This window comes from Ursus arctos, unplaced genomic scaffold (assembly GCF_023065955.2).
Source record: "Ursus arctos isolate Adak ecotype North America unplaced genomic scaffold, UrsArc2.0 scaffold_6, whole genome shotgun sequence".
Lineage (NCBI taxonomy): Eukaryota > Metazoa > Chordata > Mammalia > Carnivora > Ursidae > Ursus > Ursus arctos.
The window spans coordinates 71,231,250-71,245,403 of NW_026623078.1; the positions used below are offsets into that span (position 1 = coordinate 71,231,250).

At 47.5% G+C, this 14,154-nt stretch overlaps 1 long non-coding RNA gene across 1 annotated transcript; it reads right to left on the bottom strand.

The window, feature by feature from the left end:
- Positions 1-212: 212 nt before the first annotated feature.
- On the bottom strand, positions 213-8,276 carry LOC130542936 (uncharacterized). Its single transcript, XR_008957860.1, has 3 exons — positions 7,537-8,276; positions 6,820-7,025; positions 213-5,729 (listed from the first exon to the last, which is right to left on the bottom strand). It is a non-coding gene; the product is annotated as an uncharacterized LOC130542936 (long non-coding RNA).
- Between the last annotated feature and the right edge of the window lie 5,878 nt (positions 8,277-14,154).

Sequence of the window (14,154 nt, forward strand, 5' to 3'; positions counted from 1 at the left end):
AGCTTTCTGGTGGGTCCAAGAAAAGTCATGGATTTCAGTTTGTTTAGCTTTTATCTTATTATAAGGATGGGAGTGATGACCTCGAGTTTTTTACATGTTGGAACTAAAGTTGGAAATCTATTATTTAATTTTTAACAAAGAGTTTCATTGTTTTAATTAAAGAAAAACTTTTTTAAAAAAGATTTTATTTATTTATTTATTTGACAGAAAGAGAGAGCCAGCCAGCAAGAGAGGGAACACAGGTAGGGGGAGTGGGAGAGGAAGAAACAGGCTCCCAGCGGAGCAGGGAGTCCAATGTGGGGCTTGATCCCAGGACTCCGGGATCATGCCCTGAGCCAAAGGCAGATGCTTAATGACTGAGCCACCCAGGCGCTCCTTAAAGAAAAACTTTTGAAAAACAAGACATCCTTTTTAGGGGTCTGTCCTTGGCCTTTAGGTGTATAACTATAGAGTAAATTTCTTCTTACTCCAGCAAGGAGTTATACCTGCAAATCTTTTTAATCCTAATAGACACTACCAATAGAACCATTGTCTCCCAGAAGGAGTAATGATTATCCTCTTGGCTAAGCCCTGGGGCAACCAAGTCTTACTTCAGACAATAGCTTCCTGTATCCAGTTGGCAGCTTGTTTCCTGGACCCAAGCCAACATAAAGGCAAGAGATTCTAGAAATCCAAGAAATACCTCCCAATCTTTCCATCTCCTTGTAGATCCCAATCCCTGTAATGGGGGACATGGTCCTTCCTAACAGAAGGATAGCTATGATTTCATTTCCAAAGACCCATGGATAAGAGAGCTCAGTGACAAGTCTGCACTGTGGTGTAAGTGATTGATGGTGGATAGCTTCCTGAAAGCAGTCTCTTCTAAGAAGAAGACTATGTGAGCATGGAGGGCTATAAAGAGGGGTGATGCATTCACATGTGGAAGGGGAAAGGGGAAAGCCACAGGGCCTTCCCCACCCCCACCCTGTTGCTAGCTCTGAGGACTTCATTCCTCTGTCTCCCTGAGCTAAACCTGGCCAAGGCCAGCAAAAACAGTACAGGCTTCACGACAGTACACTGAGAGGGTCCTAGAGTAACACAGGACTCTAACCGCTGTGACACTTGGGAAACTCCTTGATGCCTCTGAGTATGGGCATCCTGGTGGGGGTACGGGATGTCTCAATACAACCAGATGAGTGTGGAAGTCTAAGCATCTCACTTGACCTTGCTGATGAGGGTGGGTCTACAGTCTTCTCTGTGGTGTTTAGCTGGAAGAGAGAACTTACTGTCTAAAAGTTTTCTGTCTTGCTAAGCTATCCCTGTTCTGGTGACTAGAGAACATAGGTCTTCCTTAGGGCTTTTGATGTCTGTGCCCAGTGATGTTTCCAGGTTGCTGGTTTCATCAGTTCCACTCTGGGGTGCATGAGGCAAACAAAACAAAACCCCAGGGGACTCACTACCCGGTCATTCCTTGGGTCCTGAGGTCCCCAGCCAGTCTGCCTTCTTCTCTCCACCTTTCAGAGTCTTTCTAGGCTTGTTTTAGATACCATATCCAGAGGTCTTAATTGTATTTAGTGGGGAGAATAAGAAAAGCGTATCTATTCCATCTTCCCAGAAGCAGAACTCTGACCTCTTTGTTTTATTACCTGCTTTCAATGCAACATCTTTTTGTGCAAATAAATATATTCATATTGTCATTTTAATGGTGGTGTGTTCTTCCACAACACTGATATATATTGCTTTAATTAAATCAATTATCTGTGGTTGGACCCGCAGGGTTTCTTCTCCGCCAACACATTTCTTCTATTATGAATAATACCAAGTAGCTAAATATTTGTCATATGCTTAATTATGCCCTTCGGCTAAATTTCTGAGCACTGGTATTGGTAACCTAAAGGGTAGGTACGTGCTAACACTTGCACACAGTGCAGCTGATGCTCTCCGGAGCCCAGAAAGATTGTAGCAAACTACGCAACTGTGTGTACCCTGTGGGTATTTGCAGCCCTCTGTATCTGCAATATCGCCGAGTATTATTTTTTTAATTGCCAATCCAGCAAGTTAAAAATGGTGTATCACATTTCAAAAATTACCTTTATTTAGCTACCTATGAGACTCGAGAGCAATACAGGTGTCTACCAGAACCACGCTTCTAGGCAATACGAGGAGAGATGGGAAAAACCAAGATGGAAAGCTTGAAAGGGTCCCCCAGGTAGAATCAGGTCATGGCAGTTTGTAGAACACCACGGCAGTGCAGCAGCCAGCGGGCAGGACCCCGGGACCAGGCCAGCCCGAGAGGGGCAGAGGATAGGGAAGGAGGAGGGCAGCTCTCATCTGATGGGACAACAGATGTCCTCTGTCATTCAAGGGGTCATTTGATTTCTCAGGGATTCCTGGGCCTGTTTCCTAAAGAAGCATCTGCCATCCATCAGAAATGGGTAGTTGTCATCACAGTGAATGGACTGAAAGCCCGATTTAATTGTTGTTGTATAATTACTGGCCTTATAACATACAAATGAGTACAAGTGCACACACACGCACGCATGCACGCGCACACACACGCACACACACACACACAGCCCTGGCCTGCTTTAATCCTGGTCTTCTGATCCAGGCCACACTTAGTCACTATCAGACTATAATTAGCTTATGTTACAGTCGGGCTGTAATGACAGTCACAGAGGACAAGTGCAAGATGATAGGGGTTAAGCCCGATAGAAGGAGAGAGAGCTTTCTTCTCAGCAGTTCTCAGCAAGGGCTGAGATCTCACCGCTGGCCATCCTGCGGCTCAGTGAGTGAATGTGAACAAGAATGATTTGCATTTGTTCGCAAGGGATTTTTTTTTTTTTTTTAATTTGAAAGAGAGAGAGAGCAAGAGCTGGGGTGGGGACGGGTAGAAGAGGGAGAGAGGGAATCCCAAGCGGCCTCCTTGCCCAGTGAGGAGCCCAACACGGGGCTCAATCCCACGACTCCAAGATCACAACCCAAGCTAAAACCAAGAGTAGGCCACCCAACCAACTGAGCCATCCAGGCACCCCTTTTTGCGAGGGATTTTTACCTGGAAGTCCTTAAAGGCAGAACTCTCCAGGTCCCCCACTCCCAAAAGTCTGTACTAATGACCACCTCAGGTCATTGCTCCATTTCAATGAGCTGAATTGCATTCCATGAAGTTGATTTGTCTAGACTCTGGCATAACGGGGACCCCCTGTGCTGGTGATGGCAGGCTTCCCAGGACACCTAGCGCCCCCGTGCCTTAAACACACACTTGCTTTGTCTTCAGGCTGTTTCATCTGGACCCATTAGATTTCATCACACAGGTCCTGTCTGGTGCGCGGAGGGCAAACTGATACTTCAGAGTACAGAACGTGAAACGTCACACACAGATGCGCTCACTCCTCGAATTACTGCCATAGAATTGGACCTCCCCACAGACACAGACATTTTCACAAATTCCATTTTGTTCAGTCCCCATCAATAAAAGGAAAAGGTGCATTTATAATTGTATGCACTGCGTCATACCATTTATTCCTGAATAACTAGAAAATATTTCCATTTTGATGAGGCATTAATGAAAACAGAATATGCCAGGTACAATTACCTTTGATGCCTGGAAAAACTGTACACAGAGTAGCTTCTGGTAGCTTCTGGCTTGGCTTCAAACCTTGTTGCTCCTTTACCACTCACATATTGCCAGTGGCAAGCACAGGAAGGCATGTTCCTATAATGATACAACCCTAGCTCTGCCTCCCTGTGTCCCGCAGCTGAGCTGGATTCCTGAAGGCCTGACGACCTGCTATTCAAAGCTGGCGCCTGGGTGCCGTGGGAGCTCGTGTGTCCCGATTCCTGCCCCGACAAAACCAGCCATAGTTCGGCTGTTTCGTCTGTGCTTGGTGCCTCCTGAGGCTGCCCAGCCCTGGGACCTAGGATACCCATTCTGCAAGCAAGGTATGCAGTACACTGAGGTACACAGGGCCCCCCCTTCTTCACTCCAGAAGTTACCAGAGAGCTTTGCACTTGGGGTTATTGATTGCAGTCATTTCCGAAGCTGACACTGGAACCTTATCTGGCTCCTTGGACTGCATTTCAATGATGAGGACCCAGATACGGGGAAAATGGATTCTTGGTCCCACGACATCCTCCCTCACCAGGTGTTGATCATTTTCCAGATACAGACACAAGTTCAGCCGGATCTGTCTCAACGTGGCACAGCCGTGAATATCAGGGGAGGGGACTAGGTATAGGCATTTGCACTGTGGCTCCCCAACTCCCTCATCCGCTCCTTGGTGACTTTTCACATTACGAGCCCTGCCATTCCCCGACTTCTCACATTCCCATGTTCCTCTGCAGCTCATTGCACGCATGGGACTCAGGTCCCACCAACTGGATGCAGGCAGGGCTGGATTCGGATATGCATGCGCTAAGGAGTCCTTGGGCTGGGCAGCCGGTGTGTGGGCACTGCCATGGTGGACATTCTGGGGTCTCATCCCGAGCCAGCGTGGCTGTGGTTGTGGTTCTTTCTTTCTTCCTTACTTTCATTCATTCATTCTTTCTTTTTTTATAAGATATTATTTATTTATTTGTCAGAGAGAGAGAGAGAGCACAAGCAGGGGGAGCAGGCTCCAGGAGCCCGATGCGGGGCTCGATCCCAGGATGCTGGGATCATGACCTGAGCCAGAGGCAGAGGCTTCACTGTGGGAGCCACCTGATACCCCGGTTTGGTGCTTCCGCTGCAGCAGTTCCCGGGGTGCTGATCCGGACTACGTAGCTTCAGAGCTTGCTGAGCCTTTCCAGATTCTGCGACCCACCTAATACCTTTAAATAAATTCTTTTGTTGCTTAAAATAGCAAGAGCTTATTTTGTTGTTTGCAACAAAAAACCTGACCAACGTTAACCGAAACCCAAGATTTCAGATTCCCAAAGTCAAAGATTTTTTTTTTTTTCTCGGTCCACCATCAGGTATTCGCTTTAAACTCACGTCTTATTAACCCTCTCCCTTTGTCTAGATGCGTAAGTGAAAGTAAAGAACTGAGGGCACCTGGGAAGAGAAGCTTGAACCCTGGGACTGTCAGAATGGACAGTGGTGGGGGGATGACAGGAAAATCCAGCGCCCTGCATCTCACGGTGGGGAAGCAGGAGAGGTGGAAAGCCGGACAGAATCACGACGGGCACCAGACAAGAACACACATTTACTGAGCAACGACTTCGTGCCAGGACACATTATAAACAACAGCAAACCCAAAAATAAGTATCTAAGATAGGTATTCACAGCATTTCTAATCTCCCTCTTTCCAAGGAGGATTCCTTGTTTGAGTTCTTCAGCTCCTAAGTCCTCATGTGGGAATAGATTTCATGAATAAGCCAAAGAAATGCCTCAGAGTTACGCAGGGAAGAAAGAAGAGGGACAGAGGGGGGGTGGATTACAGGCTGGTAGTAGGAGGGAGGGCAACAGAAATGAGACATTGGAGAGAGAGGTACAACGATGAGGGAGACTCTGGGGAAAGTGACACTTTAAAAGGGTTGGGGCGCATTTGCTGGCACTGTCTGGTGTAACACCCCTCTTTTTGCCCCCCCCCCAAGAGCCTTCAGAAAGTCTCACATTACCTTCAAGAGTTTTAGTTTGCATTTGCTATCCTTCTGGAAGCATCGCCATTCTGGGACCAGTCTTAAGAAGGAACCGATGCAATATCTCATTTGACTTCATTATAAGCCTGTGAGATGAACGCTCTTGTGATTTCATTTCTCAGCTTAAGAACCTAAGGATCAGAGAGGTTTTACGGCTCATTCAGAGTCACACAGCTCTGTAAGTGGCGAGACTGGGATTTGAATCCAGACCGAAAGGATTCCAAAACCCTTGCATAGAGGAAGGTAAAAGTGACCGTATGCCGACCTCCTTCACATCACAACCTGCCCATTTGCTTACTGGGGCTGGTCACATGGGTTTGGGAATTCCTGAGCTGATGGTCTGCCAATTACGTAGATCTGTAACTTTGAAAAAAGAAAAGAAAAGAAAAAAGAAAAGACAAGACAAGACCAGACCAGAAAAAAGCTATGGAGTCCTACACAACAACTACTCCCACAGCCTAGGGACAAAACCTCCAAAGCTAGAATCAAGACCTGGGTTAAGTTATTCCAAAAATAAAAATTCATTAAACTGCACGGATAAAACAGTGATGCAAAAATACCCTCTTGGTCTGCTAACAGCTCGTTTCCGGAGGCAATTCCGTTCATAGGCACTTTTTAGAAGTTTAAATGCAATCACCTCAGGGTTGTTTATATACACACAGACCCCGAAGTGACGCCGGGAGGAAGGTCTGCGCTGTGTCGCAATCTCAGTGTAACGCGCTAGTACGGGCCTGGGAGAAACGAATCGCTCCGCCCCGTGAGAGGCTCTTCTATTCTGACCACACCCCCGAGAGGGGGACACGTTAGTCACAGCTTCTAAACGATTCACTGAGGCTGCGAACGGGTCAGGGATCTCCTCAGTCTCTCAGCTTCTGGATGGGAGCCGAAGGTCCCGGCCTAAGGACGCCCCGGTTTCTACCTGTTGTCTCGGGGTAATTAGTTAAAGTGCCCTGCTTCGTTCTCATAATTTTCCCCTTTTAGATGACAATTCGTAGGGTCACCCTAGTCATCAGTGGCAGCCCTGAGGCGAACCCAGGTCAGACTGAGTCTATGGCTCGTGGTCACTGGGCTCTACAGGCCGACACAGGGTACCTGTCCACGAAGAGACCCTGATTCGGTAAGTCTCGAGCGGGCCCAGAAGGCCACGTTAACCAAGGTCCCCCAGGGGATTCCATTGCCGATGGCTGGAGGGCCGCGTTTTGCGAGAGACTGTCCTCTTACCTCATATGTGGGTTTGCGAGGGCTGCCGCGACAGGAGATCACAGACTGGCTGTCACAGTTTCCGAGGCTGGACGTCCAAGATCGAGGTGTTGGCAGGGTTGGTGTCTTCCGGGGCCTCCCTCCTTGGCTTGCAGATGGGCTTCTCACCGTGTCCCCACGTGGCCTTTTCTCTGTGCCCGCGCATCCCTGGAGTCTCTCCTCCTCTTCTAAGGAAACCAGACTGATTGGATTAGGGTCCACCCCACAGGCCCCTTTTTTAACTTCATGGCTTCTTAAGGTTCCCCCATCTCCAAATACACTCTCACTCTGAGGTCCCAGGAGTCAGGACTTCCACATACAAATCTAGGGGGGCACAATTCAGCCCACAACACCCTACAGGTACAGGAATTGGTAATGGAGGAAAATTGTAAAATCTTCTTTTCTGAGGGTCTTTAGAAGTAAAGCAAAGTCACACCGGTGAGAAACAGGTGTGAGCCAGGTACAAGGTGAGGCCTTGTCATTCCATCACTGCCGCTGGCTTGGAACGGCACCGGAGGCTGCGAATGTGTTCTTTGGCCCACTAGTGTGAGTTCCAGAGGCGGCTGGGAAGAGATGTTTTTTCGGCCACAACCATCATCACCCTGGCCCCCAACTTGAGCAAAACAGAGCAGCAAAATCAAAGACCTTCGCTTCTAGAAGGTGGGAATGGGTGGCGAATCAGGTGCAATTTGGACTAACCTGCACAGCAGACCATGTTATTTCGGTACCCTGACGACATGCCTACTCTTCCTGACGGACGTAGTGGAACTACAAAGGCGGGAGGTCTCTTGTGTAGTCGGAGCACGGGCATATGGCTGAAGTCTGGTCAAGAGGAACCAAGGGGAAACGTATTAGCTAGTTTCTGGAAACGGACCTTCCTCTGGGGAACATAGAGTATTGAATAGACGCCCCATGCTGCCTGCCTAGGCCATGAATCTGTAGCCGCAAGCATGGCACTCTGGCCGCTCGCCCTCTATGACCTCAGGAAGAGGAAGTGCCCTTAAGAGGCTGACCCTGAGCCCTCACCCATAAACCAACGCTGGAACCAGCCACCTCCAGACTTTCCGGGGGAAGCAGTGAATATTCTAGTTATAGAGCGTCTTTTTGTAGGATTTCTATTACTTGTAAGCAAAGCCCTCCTACCTGATATAAGGACAAGGATTCCAGACTTTATGTTTTAAAATGTTAATGGTTATAGGGGATGCCTGGGTGGCTCAGTCATTACATGTCTGCCTTTGGCTTGGGTCATGATCCCAGGGTCTTGGGATGGAGCCCCACATCGGGGTCCCTGCTCAGTGGGGAGCCTGCTTCTCCCTCTGCCTCCCGCTCCCTCTGCTTGTGCTCTCTCTCTCTCTCTCTCTCTGACAAAAAATTAAAATCTTTAAAAATAAAGTGTTAATGTTTATTTGAAAATCAGCATAGATTGCACGTTTATTACAAAAACCCTAAGCAAAGATAAAAATGTATACAGAAATCAATCTTAAAAGATTCTACTCCATGAAATTATTTTTAAGAGTCCAGTTTATGTCCTAGTTTATATCCTTTTTCCAGGCATATATACATATATTTATTTTACAAAAATGACATCATATTCTGCCCAGAGTTTTGTAATCTGCTTTCTCTCTGTGCCTAATATTATATCATGACTTTCTTTTCACATTTTTAATGGTGGCAAAGCATTCCCTTGTGTGTATGTACATAATTTAAATGATCTTAGATGGACATCATTTGTAGTTTTTAACCACTATAAATGCTTTATAAATACCATGATAAACATCTTATGTGTATAAATTTGCTCATTGACTCAATACTTCCATAGGATAAATTCAGAAAATGCTACCTGAGTCAAAAGGTAGCATACGATGCCTTTAAGGATTCGGGTCTGAATTACAAAATTGCTATCCAGGAAGGCTATAGCATTGTCTTCTCCCACAAACAGTCCATAAGACACCCCCTTTTTGCATATCTTCCCCAAGGCTGGGCGTTATTCTTTGAAGCACTGTCAATCCGATAAACCAAAAAAGAAAATTTATCTGATTTTCTGGTAAGCTTTTGATTACCACATAAGGGCAGACATTTTGGCTTCTTGTTGAATGCTTGGCTATCCGAGAGCACAGGAAATTTCTTTCCTAATTTACTCAAGCACAGGCTTGTGAGACCTCCGAGCACCTGCCGTGACAGCCAGCAGTCCTCACTCACTCTCCCCAGTTGATTCCGGGACTCAGTATGTCTGCTCCTCAGTATGTCGGGACTCCTTCTAGTCCTGCCTCGGTGACAGCCCGTTACCCAAGCAATAGTGTGGCCCCCACCCCAGCCTCTTTTTAAACCTAACAACTTATCTTCTGTCGGCGAGTTTCAACCCTGGCTGCATATCAGGATTATCTAGGCAGGTGGGTGTTTTTTTTTTTTACTTTAATATAAATTTTATTTTCCTTCATGAGTAGGTAACATATGACTGACAACAAAAAAAATTCAAAGGGGAATACAGTTAAAAATCTCCCTCCGTAGCCCCAAACCACTCTGGTATCTTCCCCAGATGCGACTGATGTCACGAGTTTTGTGGATACTTCCAGAGATATGAGATTTTAAGAAGCGCCCCTTCTGGGTCCCCACGCCAGGTTTTCTATATCAGAATTTTCAGGATGGAGAATCTGAAAACTTAACGTTTTTCGTTTTAAAGCCCGCAATGTTGTTGGGCGATAGTCGGCATTTAAAACGACGACTTCAGGCTGTCATTTGCTCATTCATTCAACACATATTTATCGAGCATGCTCTTTTACCGCCAGACACTATGCTTGGTGCCCAGGGACAGCAGTGAACCAAACAAAGTCGTTACTCTCATGGAGCTTAGATAATAACGTGGGGGAAACAGAAAATAAACTGTAATTATCAGAAAGTGAGACACTCCATGATGAAAACTAGTCTTCTAATTGCTTGTATCTCAACTTAAACCTCGTTCCTCTCCTTGGTGATTTTTCTTAGTCCCTCCACTGGAAGGCAGGGGGAAGATAGGAAGAAAAAGGAGCAAAATGTGCCAGGCAATGAGATGACTCCCAGAGCCTACATTCTGGATGAGCTCGAAGCTTGTGCCCAGGGTCCTTCCGGTGTGATGTTCATTTCTCTTCACTAGCGCAGGGCATTGAATTCTTCATAAAGGTGTAGAAATAATTCTGAGAAATGTCAACTTGCTCATTACCCCAAAATAAAAAGTCTGATTCCTTCTTTTTTTCCCTGCAATCCATGAACGCCTTCACAAAACATTGGTGGTGTGTGGGGGGGGGGCGCACTGCCAGCTGACATCTGAGAACTGGGGGTGCCTCTTTCAGAGCTGGAGTAACACCAAGTGCCTCTCAGAGAGAAAGGTGGTTGGGAGTCTCCTTGACGTGGACATATTCAGTTCAGTTCCAAAAATACTGTTACTGACATGCGCCATGCCCTGTGGTAGGTACCATTATTTTCCTGTTTAAAATATGATGGAGAAACCCAGGCTCAGAGAGGTTGGGTAACTTATCCAAGTCACCCTGAATTCAGATCTAGGTTTGCTGATGTGAGAGCTTGGGGTATCCCCCAAAGGGTTACCTCCAAAGTTGAATGAGATGATCCAGGGGCACCTGGCTGACTCAGTCAGAGAGCATTTGACTCAATTTTGGGATCGTGTGTTCAAGCCCCACATTGCGGGTAGGGTTTACTTTTAAAAAAATTGCAGGGACGCCTGGGTGGCTCAGTCAGTGAAGCGTCTGCCTTCGGCTCAGGTCACGATCCCAGGGTCCTGGGATCGAGTCCTGCATCGGGCTCCCTACTCAGCGGGGAGTCTGCTTCTCCCTCTGCCTGCCGCTCCCCCGTCTTGTGCTTTCTCATTCGCTCTCTCTCTCTCTCTGACAAAAAAGGATAAATAAAATCTTTTTTAAAAAAATAGCAAAGCCTCATTCCAAATCTCTGTACTCTGTACTACCCCGCAGTACCTACACCCAAAAGGGAATAAATCTTTAAGAAAAAAGTTGAATACAATGGATCCATACATTATGTTTGACATAATGTCTGGTAAAAGGTTATTTCATTCTATGGAAGCTACCTTTTTCTCCTTCGTCTTCCTTTTCTTCCTCCTCTTCTCCCCCACCCTCCTACCTTCCTCCTCCTCCTCCTTCTTGTTAATTTGACTAGACTCTTCAAGATGGCAGCTATGGGCTCATGTCCACCATTTTTTTTTTGAACCAAACCAATGAGAAGGAACGAGGTGGGGAGGAGTGAAGCCACGTGGTGGGGGCTGGAATTCGCTCACCTGCTGCAAGCTGGGAATTCGGTGGCCCTTCCTGGTGCCCGGGCGCCGTACCAGTGAGAAGTTCCTGATTCAGCCTGTGTTGTCGGTGCTTCCAAAACCTGCCACATTTTCTCCTCCATTTGACCATGAAGCACTGGAGGACTTGCTCCTGTCTGTATTCCCAGTGCTGGGAATGATGTCTGGCTGATAGCAGGTACTCAGTTGAGTGGAGCAACGACTGGATGAGCTTCCTATCCAGCTTCCCTCTTCTCCAAGGTCGGACTCCGGCCTCGTGTCTTCGCTCACTATTCATGTTGCATTTTTCCTGCCAGATGCTACTGGATGCTTTAGGTTTATTTTTGTCCCTAATTCTCACAGCAGTCATTGGGGGAGGAAATACCAGCTCCACTCTACACATGTGGAACGTGAGGCTCATGGTGTGTAAGTGGTGGTCGCACTGTTCTGAAGCAGTGAGGGTAGCCCTGGTATTGCCCCCACTTCTTAACCCACCCCGTCCCTTCAATCCCCCAAACAGCATGAAACAAGCACAGACTGAGGACAGCGCCAAGCGAGGCTTGGCACACAGGGAGGTCATGGTTTGTGGGCCCCTTGTCCTCATGGGGTTTACGTCTCGTGGGAAACAGAGAGCAGTGAATGGTTAAAATGCAGGGTGCTGAGTCCTGAATCAAGAAGAAACCTGCAGGGACTGTGGGAGACAGAGGCTGGCCACCCGACTCACTGGTGGCCACCCAGCTCACAAGCAGAGCCCTGAAGGATGCTCATTCCCCGGATGGAAAGGGGAAAGGGCATTCCCAACAGAGAGAACAGTATATACAACCGTAATGCAATAGACCAGGGAGAAAGAAGGTGCCAGGACTTGCGTGGGGCTCACAGTGTGCTGGTGGGAGAGGGAAGTAAGCAACACAGATGCCCAGTAATCAGACCGGATTGTGAAGGGCCCTGCAGACCAAGATATTGAGAGACTGGGGCCTCTAATATGCAGAGAAGTCCTGCTTAAAACGGGAGCTGGGTGATGTGATTTGCTTTGCATTTTCAAAAGATCTCTCTGGATACTGTGTGGGCAATGAACCAGAGGGAAGCGAGGGTGGGTGCTCGAGAGGGTTAATGTACACGCATGGTGGGGGGACGGTGGACAGCATGGAAAGAATGGATGGATTTCAGAGGCCTGTGCAAGTTCCAGCCAACAGGGCGTCCTCACTGAGTGGGATGTGGGTGGGTGGCTGGGTGGGTTGTTTGGGCGGGGCAGTGCTGGGGCAAGGGCAGGAAGCCTTCGTTCAGAAAGGGAGGGCGTGCCAGCAACACAGGGCCTGGAAGGCCTTTTCTTCTGCTGGTTTCAGTGCAGGGCCCCCAACTGTGCCTTGTAACCTCCCCCTCGGCTGTTTCTTCCTCCCTGGGCCACTGATGCCCGAACCTCCTATGACATATCCCTCTTTTAGCAATTACAAGGCTGTGTGCTAATAACTGGTTGTGTATCCGCTTCCTCTGTTGGGCCGTGGTTTTCTCAATGCAGGGCCTGGACCTGGGAAGTGTTGTTGCAGTAATCACTAATGTGGTCTTCAGACCACTGGAATTAGAGTCACTTGGGGCTTACCACTGAACAGGCATGTTCTGGGGCCCAACCCCAGGCTGTTTCCAGAATCAGAATCTCTTGGGGGAGGAACCAGGAATCTGCCTTTTAACCGACTCTTCAAATGTATCCTATGTCCACTGAAGTTTAAGAACCCTTGGACTATAAAGTTGAGATACAGTCAAGAGGACAATCTCTGGAGCCAGAAGTCTGAGACCTAATTCAGGTCCTCATTGAAACTCAGGGTTCTTTTCTCTACAATGGGATACTCTGCTCACTCCTCAGGGATGAGGAAATAGTGTCTATAACACACAAAATATAGGGTGTGACAAAGGAGCCCACTCCATGAACACTGGTTGAATAAACTTGTGAAATCTGCATGCAACATGCAAGCATCTCAAATGCTGCTACTTCATAGTCACTGAATGCCCCTTTGACATTAACAGCAGTTACATGCTAACGGCGAAAAGCAATGGAGCATTTGTTCTCAGGAACCTAGGACTTCACTGGTCCTGTTAAAATGAAATTGTGCTAAACTGATGACCGCAAGGACCGTTCCTTGTCCACATATGAAGACTCATCTAAATCAAGTGGCAGTTTGTTCTCTTCTAAATGCTGCCTGGACTGAAGAGTACCTTCCACGTTATTTCTTATTCAATGTGTGTCTTCCCATTTGGCCTTTTGAAAAACCATCACTGCATTTTTCCAGAATGAAAATGATCGCTTCTTAGAATCCTGCGTGCTATTTCCCGGTGGCAGCAGGCTTGGGAGTCAGCAGGAGGCCTGGTTTGGAAGGCCAGCTCCAGCCCTTACCAGCTGAGCAACCTGAACTCTTCTGAGCCTCAGTGATAACCTCTGAAAGGTGGGTATGATAGCAGTTCTTACATTAGAGAGTTATTGTGAGGATTCATTCTTGCAAACCCCTTAGAACAATGGTCAGCCCTGAGTCAACATTTGGGCTGGCTGTTCTCAAATGTTTCCAGCAGCAAATATTTGCCTGGCACTTGATCCTCTGCTTTTTAGTTTTATACACATTCTAAGTCCACCCAGTGAGGTCTGTCTCTCCTGGGTCCAGTGTTTCCTCGTTCAACTGATAATTAAACCTACCGCAGAAAGAGAAGAGAAAATGTATCCCTTCTCTGGCCGACAGAAAGTAGCTTTTCCTCTGACCTCTTCCAGAAGGATTTGTAGTTTCAAAGCTCTGAGCCTAAAACTTACCTAAATCCTGCCTGACATACCCTCATGGGTCAACCAACTCAAGACCTCCACAGGAAGCTTTTAACCATTAGAAACTGGACCTACTGACTGGGTGTAGTGGACACTGGCAGAAGTAGAAGGAAGTCCCAACACTCCTTCACTCCAAATCTCGGCCTGTGCTTCAGGGCAGGTGTCTCTGTGGTCCAGGCGTTCTGCAAAATGGCGGTGGCCAGTGGCAGAAGGCACTTTGGTGCTCCTGCCAGACTAGTGCAGG